A 12,655-nucleotide genomic window follows, 5' to 3' on the forward strand; every position below is an offset into this window, starting at 1 on the left:
ATGTTTTGGAATTCAGCTATAAAGATAATGTAAATTTAGGTTATAATTATAAGTACTTATTAAAAACCTTTACTTGGTGAGTTTTGGGGTTTTTATCTTTAGGTTTTTAAGTTTTTTAAGATTTTTAAGCTACAATAATAGCTTTAAATTGGGTCTTTAAATAGTTTTAAATAGTTCCTTGGGTCTTGAAGAGGTTTTATTTTTATTAATATATGTGTATGAGTGTCTGTACATGTGTGCAGTTACCTGCAGACCAGAAGAAGCTGTTGGGTTCTCTAGCGCTGAAGTTGGAGGAGCTTGTGAGCCTCCTGACATGGATATTTCAAGAGCTCATGACTGCTGAGCCATCTCTCCAGCCCTCCTTAGGTCTTTTAAATGTATGGGGGAAAACCAGGCCATCTTTTCATGTAATCCCAGCAGTCATAGAGGTGAAGTCAAAGTGACTACAAGTTTGAAAACCAGCCTAGAATAGTTAGTGGGACACACATTCACACACACACACACACACACACGCCTCTCTCTCTCTCTCTCTCTCTCTCTCTCTCTCTCTCACACACACACACACACACACACACACACACACACACATTCATACACAGATGCTCATACACAAGCACCTGCTGGGATGACAATACTACCAGCTTTCATGGGAGCCTAGGCCACTCCCTATGCTCATGAGCTTCCTACAGCTTTGCACTGTTAAATTATGAGTTGTCCTTTTTCTATCCACATTCTGTGGGGTTTGTTTGGTTGGTTTGAAGTATCTGGTGTTTCGATAGGTATATGATAGCTTTCTAGTGTTTTCTGTTACTGTTAGCATAGACGAATGAATAACAGTTGTTCATAGGGGGAAATTCTATACATTCTGTACATTTCTAATTTAATGGCTGAAGGATGGCTTTGTAAGCATGTTTTTACCTGTATTTTTCACTTCCTGTTTTCCTTCACTGGCTTCCTTTCCTCTTTTACCCCTCTGCTTCTTGTCATTATCTTACAATAATTCTCTGAAATAGGTTCTTGCTTCCTTTTTAAAAATAACAGATAATCTTAGATTATTATATGTATGCCATAAGGCATACATACTTTGGAAGATTTTCCATGTTTTTTCATCATGGACAAAATAAGAAGATGAGTAACATCAATTAAATACTAAATAAGAAGAAAAGATTTTGTATTAAACAAACAAATGAGCTTGAAATATCAGATATTGGTAAGTGCCATCCTAAAATTTGAAAAGGGCACATTAAGGCAAATGACGGTGACTAGAGTAAACTTAAGTAGGTGGTCAGGAAAGTCCTCTTTGGGTCATAATAGCTGATCAGACCTGGTCTGGCAAGGTGGCTCAGTGGATAAAGAAGCATTTGCATGGCCTACCAACTGAGTTCCATCTCCAGAACCCAAATAAAAAGAGAAAGAGCTCCACAAATTTATCCTCTGACCTCTATAAACATGCTGTGACATACATGTGCATACACCCAATAAACAAAAACAAAAAAAATCAAAGTCATGTAATGACCTTCCAGCAACACATAGTAGACAAAGAGAACACACATTACAAATTAAGAATGAGTTTTTAATATTTGAAAAATAATAAGGATTTCAGTGAGTTAAAACTCATGGAAGGAAGGGAAATGATAATGGTAACAGAATTAGAGTAGGAAGGAGTAGTTTATGTATGGTATACTTAGCTATGACAGGAAGGACGCATGCATCCTAAGCTCATTGTAAGCCAAGTAAAAAACTTAGTAGAACAGAGTGCTCAGACTTTTCAAAAAGACTTTGCTTAGTCATGCATGGTGGCACATACCTTTAATCCCAGCACTCAGGAGGCAAAGACAGGAAGAATTCTGAGAGTTCAAAGTCAGCCTGGTCCACATTAAGAATTCCAGGGCAGCCAGGCTACACTGCAAGGCCCTATCTCAAAATAACAACCCCCACAAAAAATTGTGTGTGTGTGTGTGTGTGTGTGTGTGTGTGTGTGTGTGTGTGAAATAGGATGGAAGTAGAAAAGCTAGTTAGACTATTCATTAATCCAGTAGAGCATTAGAGAACTTTGTTCAAGTGATGGAAAATGTTAACTATTTTTAAATAATATTTATTTTTGCAATTACAGAATAATAGGTTTCCATATGGAATATTGATACATATGTCCTTTGTTGTAACATCTTTTTGATTTCAGTTTTAAAAGATAATTTTGCTGGATATAGAATTATAGCTTATCACTTTCGTGGCTATAAGTATGATTTTTGTTGTTGTTGTTGCCTTCTGGTCTTTATTGTTTCTTATAGGAAGTTAGCACTTCGTCCATTATTATTTTTCTGAATGCAATGAGTTATTCTTCTCTTGTTATCAGAATTTCTTTGTATACATTCTCTTTCTTGTTACCTTGCCTATAAATGCTGGTTCTCAGCTGTTGACTATTATGTATGTAGCTCTTTATCAGTTTGTATCATCCTATTTAAGGTTGAATCTACTTTAATAGATTAGTTAAATTTGGGAATTTTCAGGCATTACCTCTTCAAATACTTTTCTGTTCCTTGTATTTTCACCCCTCTTTTAAAATTTCAATTACACAAAGTTGAAATCACTGGTGTTATTCTGGTCTTGAAGACTGTTCGTTTTACTCTGATTGTCTTTCTCTCTACTTTGGTTTCTCTATTAAATTTATTTATACCAGGGCTTGAGAAGTGGTTCAGTGGTAAGAGCACTGACTACTCTTGCAGAGGATCTGGGTTCAAGTCCCAACACGCACATGTCAGCTCACAACTCTCTGTAACTCCAAGATCTGACACCCTCACATGACAGTGCATGCAAGCAAAATATCAGTGCAAATAAAATAAAAACAAGTAATTTTTTTTTTAATTTCTAAATCTAGGAACTCAGGAGCTGAAGCAGGAGGATTGTGAGTTCAAGATGACAGATCTTGGGATCTTTCATGATGCAATGTTCAGTTCTTTGTATCTCGAAGAATTGAGCAAAACACAAAAGCAGTATTGAAGGCCATTGATCGAGTGACAATGAAAGCCAAGTACACTCCACAAGGCAGTAGGATCCAGAAAGCACATGGTTCAAAAGCTCCTGTGCTTAAAGTGGCTTTTAGTTACAAAGAGAAAATGAAGGGGTTCCCTGAAGGGATTAGATCCTTCTTTGACTGGCATGGATGATTAGCATCTCTGCTTATGTAACATTATATTTACTACACATGATCTAGTCTATAATCTTTATAGCCGTCTGCTTGAGATGCAGTCCATATGCTTGAGCTTTTAAGTGGTTTGTGGTATCCCAAAGGTCACCTTGGGAAATCTTGTTTTCTTAGTGCATATGTGTATCTTTGGAGTAGTCTCTTACTGGGTTTTGTTTTCTAACCATAGTCAGATTTTTTTTCTATTGTTAGAGAGGGTTTGCGCAACTAAGGAGCTGTCTAGGGCTGTCCAAGGGGTGTTTTCAGTTACTTGATCCTGGAGTTAACCTTCCTAAAAGTACATCTTCTACTTCCTCTTCATTTAGACACAGGTTTTGTAGCATTACTATTCAGACCAGGTGAGATGGGGTCATGGTAGCAGTCTCAAGCAAGAATAACAGGGACCTAGTAGTTGTTTACTGAAATTCAGATGTTTCTAGTAACTTAAGTACCTCTTCATTTATTATTTTCCCTGAGGCAGCTTCCAGATGCACACAGCTGCTCTTTTTGACCATTTTGTGTCATTCTGCAAATGTTTTAAAGAAAGCATTTGCCAACATCGTTTGGTTGGTTGATTTTTGTCTTGTTTGGTTTTGCGAGTCGGGGGAGTATTTGTTCATTCGTTTGTTTGTTTTGAGACAGGGTTTTGCTGTAGACAAGGCTGAATGCAGACCTTTGTCTCTGCTTCTCAAGTGCTGGGATTAAAGGCATACGCCACAACTGCCCAGCCTTTCCAACATCTTAACCTTACTTTTTCTAATATTTAACCTTCCCTTGGAAATTTTAACATATTTCCTTCTAAAATTTGTATAGCTTGGCCTTTTCTTTTTGATCTTTGAATCATTTTGATGTTGAATTTGCTTTTTGGCTTTGGTTGATATTTAACCACTTGCATGGGTGTCTAACTGTTCCAGAATCATTTATTGAGAATTGTATAGCTGATCAAAAATCATAATATACAGGTCTTTTTCTAGACTGTGTTCCCCTCCACATCAATGACATCACCTCATTGTCTTGTCTGCTATCACTTTGTATGAAGTCTGAATTACAGACCTACAAACAACTCCAATTCTTTTTGCCATTTCCATACAAGTTTTAGAATTACTTTGTCAATTTCTATTTTAGAAAAATTGTTCCATTGATACTTTAATTGGAATTGAATTATGGAAAAATTCCATAATTTCTCTCAATACACTTTTATAGTGTTCTCATAGATTTCATACAATTTTTCTTTTTTTCTGATAATTTTTTACTTTATAAATAATAGGAATCAAAATTTCCACTTCCTCTCCTCCTCCCACTTTCCTCCTGCTCCCTATACAAATTTTCTTAAAACTATTCCTAAATATTAAATTTTCTAAAGTTTGGATGCTGTTGTGGTTGGTAATTAAAAATTTTTGTTAGCCAGTGACTATTGCCTATTTTTATATTGATCTTTTGTCATGCACCCTCACTACGTATAAACTAAGTGCAGTGATTGTATTTTTATTTTATGTTTATGAGTTTTTTGTCTGCATATATGTAAAGGCACCTTGTGTATACAGTGCCTGCAGAGGCCAGAAGATGTTGAATTCCCCTGGAGCTAGAGTTACAGGGGTTTTAAGTCAACTTGTGGGTACTGTGAAGTCCAAGTCCTCTGCAAGAGCAGCCAGTGCTTTTAACTCTCTAGTGCTCTAAACAGTAATTTTATGTAGAGGCTTTAACACTTTATGCCTACTTAATTATATTATTAATGAATAGTACTTTAATCCCTTTCAATTTATGTCTAATTATTTTTCTTTGTTGTATCAAAATATTGAATTGATTTTTCTATTTCAAATGTGAAAGAATTCCCTTGGGGGAAATTGGTCTCTGGCTTCTGGTGAAAATATAGTACACTAAACCCATCTTCCCACATGTCAGCAGTTGTGCCTGAGTTCTCTTTCAAGAGTGATAGGAGTTCTCAAGTCTTTTTAATCCCCACCATGCTTTACATCCTCAGCAAAGATATTTTGCTTAAGTGTGCTCTATTTGTATTACAATGCTTGACATTGGAGTTTGTGCTAGAGTCTTTGTGGGCAAAGTTCTTCTTTATAGGGTTGGGGAAATAATAATTATCTATATGAGGACAGAAAGTGGGGGGGAGCCTCTATTTTTGTCTTGTAATAATGTGTACTACCTCCTATCATTGTTTCTGGCACCATTACAATACTCAGTTAATAGAAAGCAAAATATGGGGCTGAAGAGATGGCTCAGTGGTTAAGGGCACTAGCAGCTCTTCCGGAGGTCCTGAGTTCAATTCCCAGCAACCACATGGTGGCTCACAGCCATCTGTAATGAGATCTGGTGCCCTCTTCTGGCATGCGGGTATACATGGAGGCAGAATGTTGTATACATAATAAATAAATCCTTTTTTTAAAAAAAAAGAAAGCAAAATATAACAAAGTTGAATATGACAAAGAATAATAATATCTTTTAGGAATCTCTGCTGTAGGTCAGCCATTGTGCAAGGCATTTGCCTTTTTGCTTTGTGGCAAGGCTTTTGGTTTAAACTATGCTTCCCAACATTTTTTTTTTTTTTTGCTTACAGCATTTATCTTCATTATGTACATAAATTTTGTTTATTGTTCAATTTCATGTTACTAAAATATAAATAATACCTAGAATGTACTAAATACTTAATTGTGCATGAATGAATGATTTCATTTAATTTTGAAACTTTCAAGTGTATTTCATGATTATTTTAAGTGGGAAGAGAGAATTATCTTATTGTTCTTAACTGCTAAAGTGATGGATGGACTAAAAGTGGTTGGAAACACTAGAATATAGGATCCATGCTTTCTGAGAACCAGACTGATAGTAAAATGAGGCCTTCTAAGAGAGATTATGTACTTCCTGCCCCTGCCAATGTGTGTACTACAGTACATCATTAAAGAGGTTTATATAACGCATGGACCATTTGAAAAGTTCCTTCCTTCCTCTGCTAGAGGAAGCATTCTACAGTGAATGCTAAATGCTAACCAAGGTCAGCATACTGACCCAGACTTGACTAAAACTAAAATTACGTTTTGGAGTATCTAATTAAAATACGCCATGGCTTTAAAATGCTTGTAGTTGGAAGATAGGTTTATTTTGTGAGATAGCCTTGGAGTAGCTTAGTAAAGGTGTTCTAATTATCTATGATATTTTTATTTAGTCCAAAAAAATCCATGTTGTTTCTTTCCTATAGCTTTCTTTTAATGTATTACTATTAATCCAATTTTTAAGAATTAAGCAGATAAATAAATAAAATTAGCATAAAAACCCAAAGTGTAGTTGAAACCACATTCCTAAATGTGAACTTTTCTTAAATACAGAGAATGTTCTTGATAATCTCTTTAAGTTTTTTCTTTCTTATTAAAATCTACTCATACTGTTAGATGTAGAACTTTCACAGTATTATAAACATAATCTGCTTAGAATCACATCATAGTCCTATCTTAGAAAATGAATTTGCCAGGATTCACATTGCAGCACTTTGGGATTCTTAGTGCTATAATTTCTCCACACATAATTATGGATGAAGTAAATTGAAAGGAGGTTTTTGCTTTGTTTTGTTTTGATTTCTAGATAGAGTCCATGCTGACAGCAAAGAAAAAAGTGAAAGCTCACATTTTGATCCACAATGATAAGACAGAGAAAGAGGAAGGCTTGCTGGGAATGAAATGAGTCTTTTCAAACCTCAGAGCCTGCCCGTGGTGACATACTTTCTCTAGCCAGGCCACACCTCTTAATCCTTCCCAAATAGTTTCACCAACTAGGGACAAGTATTGAAGTCTATGAATCTATGGGGGCCATTCTCAAACCATAACACTACAGTTTTCCTAAAGTTTGCTTATTTAACTTGGTTCATTTTTCCTTCCCTGACCCTTAGAAACTCAATGTCTTTCAAGTGTACTTAGATCATATTACTTCTAGCAAAGCAGAAAAATTAAACCATTTTCACTTCATACCTAGTTCAATAGGTTTGTAAGTAGAAGGCCAAATTCTTGCAGTAATCAAATATAATATAATAAAAAGTGTCTGCTTTCCTGGTTGCTTGATGTTTCTAGGACTGGGAATAGAAAAACAATTTCCCTTTACATCATTTATGTAGGCACCCTATAAAAGGAAATCATACGCATCTGTAACTCCCCCTGATTTTTATAGAAGTTAGGAAATTAAAGATTAAGACAACAAACATGGAAAATGGAGTCCTCATACATTTCCCTCTGTCTTGTTTAATTCTGTGAAATGGAGTGCTGTGGCTTGGGATTATGAATGAAGAGACTGATGTATTTGACTACCTGGAACATCAGAAAACTTGTGTCATTTGTCTCCAAAAAGAAAATGAATAGAACCACTAAGAGAAAAATCATCTGAGCACATGTGACTCCTGGGGATTTACCATGTCTGTGATGAAGAGCCCTTGTGTTCAGTGTGTACTCAGCATGAAAGGTCCTTTGAACACTGGTCTCAGAGGCATAATCGCTGAGCTGCAGCCACAGTAGCACTTGTTAAAAATCCAGGTTCTTTGGCCCCTGTTTCAGATCTGCCTGTCCCAGAATAGCTTCAGAGTTATTAAAGCTTAATGTGACCATACTCATCACTACTTACAAAATGATGGATGAAATAGAAGCATTTCACACCATAAGATTATTTAAAAGAGCCGGGATGGTGGTGTACACCTTTAATCCCAGCACTTGAAAGGCAGAGGCGGATTTCTATGAGTTCAAGGTCAGCCTAGTCTACAAGAGCTAGTTCCAAGGGCTGTTACACAGAGAAACCTTGTCTCCAAACAAACGAACAAAAAAGATTATTTAAAATGTAAAATGTAAGTTTTAATAAAAATATGGAAAAATCCTAACATTGTTGCTGGGAATATAAATTGGCATAACAGTTTGGAGGAAGTAATTAGAAATTAATGAAGTTGAAACTGTATGATTGTTGACTATATTTCTACTTTTAGACACATGTAAAAACTCACAAGGACACAAGGGACACAAATAATATCATTAGTATTTAAAATAGTGAATCTTTGTGATAATTTACTCTCAGAATAATGAACATTATGCTTTTTCATTATCCTTTTTACTGGCATATACTGATTGTGTAAAACAGTAGCTTTTCTTATGACTTGTTCGCAAATGCATGTGACATCTCAATGATGATCCCCCCATGCTTCCTCTCTTCCTCAACCCTATATTTCTTTTCCTTTTAAACATCCATAATAGTCACACTTTTTTATGCCCCCCAAAATGCACATAAAGAAGAAAATACTCAGTATTTATGAGCCTGGCTTATTTGTTTCCATTTATTTTCTTACAAATGAGACGATTTTCTTTGTGGCTGAATAAAATTGCCGTTGTATCACATTTTGTTTATTTTTTATCTATCGATCAGCATTTTAGACTGACTCCATTAAATTAATGTTTTAAACAGTGGGTATACAGCTATTTTTATTGTATTTGCCACTGATGGGATGTCAAAAGATTAGAAGCAAATGTAGCATAGTAATGCATGCCTACCTGTTCTCTCTGTACTTTATGTGTGGTATTTTATAATTTTAGATCTTTAAAAACAAAATTGAAAGTTTCCTATTGGACTTTATCTTATCTTTTAGGATTCTGCCTCACAAAAGAATTAATTAGAACAAAACAGATAAAGCTTCATGTTAGATGCTAGGGAAAGTATAATCTGATACTAGAAAGCATTATTAAATGAATCCATAAATGAAAATTAATTATCTATAAGCTGAGCATGTTTCTGAATAAATACTAGGATCCTAATCGAGGAACAAACAGGATAATGTTAGAAGCTTTAATTCAAGTTGAGTTATTAACAAGGATTTCAGTTGTTTGTTTTATTTTGTAAATATGTTTAAAGTTCAGGGGAAGAGACCAAGAAAGCTGTGTATTTTTAAACTCTTGCTTCACAGCCATTTTTTGTTTTGTTTTTTTTGGGGGTTTTGGTTGTTTGTTTGTTTTGTTTTGCTTTGCTTTTTTGCCCATGCCCCACTATGGTAAGTGTAAATGTGCTTTTGGCTCATTTGAAATTTTAAAGTAGATAAACTACTATCCAATATGAATGGATGAAAGCAGAAACCTTTTCCTCTTCTCATATTTTCTTCTATCAGTTATCACCAGTTTATTCAATAAATTAGGTAATACTTGAGGCTCATCTTAAACTTTGAACCATTTTTATAACTTTAGGAATGTCTTTTAAAAAGTGAAAACTTAAGTCTTGTGATAAAGGGGTGTTGGTGTAGGTCATTGTTTTTAAAATGAGATCTTCAGATGTGAAGACACATCTGCCCAACTCTGTTATAAACTATAGATGGTATACTTTGTTTTTAAGATTTTTATTTTATTTCATGTTTTGAGTATTTTGCCTACATGTGTATTTGTGTATGATGTGTCTGCCTATTGCTCATAGAGGTTAGAAAGAACAGTGGGGCTGGGTAGTGGTGGTGCATGCAGATCCCTGTGAGTTTGAGGCCAGCCTGATCTACAGAGCAAGATCTAAGAGAGGCTCCAAAGTTACAGAGAAACCCTGACTCAAAAAACCCAGCACAAAGAAAATGTTGGATCCATGTGTGGTGATACACATCTTTAATCCCAGCCCTGGAGAGTCAGAGGCAGGCAGACCTCTAAGTTCAAGGTCAGTCTGGTCTACAAGGTGAGTTCCAGGAAAGCAAAGGCCACACAGAGAAACTCTGTCTCAGAAAACAAAAGAAAGAAAAAGAAGAGAATGTTGTGAGCTCTGGGAATTTAACCCAGTTTCTCTGTAAAAACAGCAAGTGCATTTAACTTCTGAGCCATCTCTGCCACCCCTAAACTATAAATTTTTCTGATAATATAACATAAATTTTACCATTATTCACATTTATACATATATTCACAGTACAGTGCAAAAAACAATCTAATTCTAAACTGTTCGCATCTGAGAGGCAATATTGTGCCCATTAAGCAGTCATTACACTTCCCATCTCACAGCCTGGGGTGGAGTGGGGGGGTCGTTAATATGCTTAGACCTCTTGTGAATGGTTTCTTTCACTTAGAGCAGCAGTTTTCAACCTGTGGGTCATGACCCCTTTAAAGTCATATATCAGATATCCTACATAGCAGGTATTTACATTACAATTCTTAACAGTAGCAAAATATCAGTTATGAAATAGCAACAAAATAATTTTATAGTTGGGGACACCACACATGAGGAACTATATTAGAGGGTCACAGCATTAGGATGGTTGAGAACAGCTAACTTATAATAAGGCAGAGGTGTAATGATATTTTGTTTGTGTTTTAACAAATAAAGTTTGCCTGAAGATCAGAGTTAAACTGCTAGAGGTCAGGGAGTGGTGACACACACCTTTAATTCCAGGACTCAGAAGACAAAGACAAGAGGGATCACTGAAGATGGAAGTTTCTGTCCCAACTGGTCCTGCAGCCATTTAGTCCTAAAGAAACACACAGAGACTTCTATGATAAACTGGCCTATTAGCTCAGGCTTATTGTTAATTTGCTCTTACAACTTAAATTAACCCACAATTCTTGTCTATGTTTAGCCAGGTGGCTTGGTACCTTTTCTCAGTAAGTCGGTCTCATCTTGCTTCCTCTGCATCTGACTGGTGACTCAGTCTCTGCCTTTCCTCTTCCCAGAATTCTCCTAGTCTGGTTGCCCCGCCTATACTTCCTACCTGACTACTGGCCAGTCAGCATTTTACTAAATTAATATGAGTGACAAATCTTTATAGTGTACAGAAGCATTATCCCTCATCAGGCCTGTTATTTCAAGGTCACCTTGGGCTATAAGAGTTTGAATCTATTTAAAAGAGAAACAAAGCTCACACAAAGGTGATCCCAGCGCTATGGAGATGGAGACAGGAGTGATATGGTTGGGCCGAGAGAGAAATATAAGGCAGGAGGAGAAAGGAGCTCAGTGCAGTCTGAAGCAGGCAGTTTGAGGATAGGATTACCCATTTGATCTGAGGATGCAGTACAGGTAAAAGGTCTCTCTGATGGCTGGTTGTACTGCTTCTCTAATTTCTCAGCTTTCACTCCGTGATATTTGACTCCAGGTTTTTAATTAAGAATAATTAGGGGGGCTGGAGAGATGGCTCAGAGGTTAAGAGCATTGCCTGCTCTTCCAAAGGTCCTGAGTTCAATTCCCAGCAACCACATGGTGGCTCACAACCATCTGTAAGGAGATCTGGTGCCCTCTTCTGGCCTGCAGGCATATACACAGAAAGAATATTGTATACATAATAAATAAATAAATAAATAAATATTTAAAAAATATTTAAAAAAAGAATAATTAGAATTTGTGTTACACAGAAGTGAACAGATTTCTGCATTCAGGACTAGCCAGGGCTACGACGTGAGACCCTGCCTTAGAAACACATACACACACACACACACACACACACACACACACACACACTTCTTAAGTGTATATATTTCACTGCTATGAAAATAGACCACCATTATTCTATACTTCATAAATTCAGCCATATGTGTTTTGTAACAACCAGTGCTTCTCAAAATAGAATAGAAAAAGCTTATTCTTTACATTTAAATTTTCACAAAGTGTATTAAATAATCTGATGTTTAATGTGCTTGCCACATGATACTCTTACCTTGATAACTTAGTAGGTTTAGAGTCTTTACATAAATTTAACTAGCTTTGTTTCGGAAGTCAACATTTGGCAGTAAGTGACACCTGAAATAAATAAAACCAGAAAACTGGGCTGAACTCAAACTGGACTAAAATGCTATTGTTATGCACTTGGGTTATTTTGTTCCCATTTTCTTTAAAGATTTTGATACTACCAGATTTTAGTGATATTCTGTAGTTTTTCTCTTGTGTGTTAAACACCAGTTGCAAATAAAGAAATAACATAGATAACATTTACAAGTTTTGTCACTTGAAATAAGAAAAAACAGTTTAATTTTCTTCCAAAATTATTTTTTGACATCTTGTAAGGCTCCTTTGAAATACATTTGCAATGTCTCCTCTACTTTGAAGTCTTAAAAACCACGTAGAACCCCAAGTTTCATAATCAGTATGAGATACTTCTGTTCTTAATGTTCAGAGATCATGATTTTAGTTACAGGTCTCAGACTTTGTCTATAATATTATTTGTTTTATTATTACAATGTAACCTCCCTAGGTTCAATATGATAGATACTTTGGAGGTTCAATGAGAATGATGGTATTTATTAAAGGTCTGTAAGGAGCCAAATTAATGCATTAAAGAGGGGAGAGATTGGAGTCAGGGAAGCAATTTAGTTAGGTAAGTATTGTCTTAAGTTCTTAAGGGCAAAAATGTTGTGGTGTTGCTTTTTATTGTACTGCGTTCAAGTATTTGTACAATATACAATACATGGTATAGCTATATGATTCTCTTGCATAATTTGTGAACTATAGCAAACCCAAAACATGTACTAAGTAAATGAACTCTCTTTTGTTGGTAAA

General features: G+C 35.7%; 1 protein-coding gene across 3 annotated transcripts in view; it reads left to right on the forward strand.

Annotated features, from left to right (window-relative positions):
• Nucleotides 1-12,655, forward strand: part of Rfx7 (regulatory factor X7) — a 106,236-nt gene that overhangs the window by 59,631 nt on the left and 33,950 nt on the right. The gene's annotated exons all lie outside the window — the stretch shown is intronic.

Source organism: Myodes glareolus, chromosome 4 (genome assembly GCF_982192425.1).
Source record: "Myodes glareolus chromosome 4, mMyoGla1.1, whole genome shotgun sequence".
NCBI classification, from domain to species: Eukaryota; Metazoa; Chordata; class Mammalia; order Rodentia; family Cricetidae; genus Myodes; species Myodes glareolus.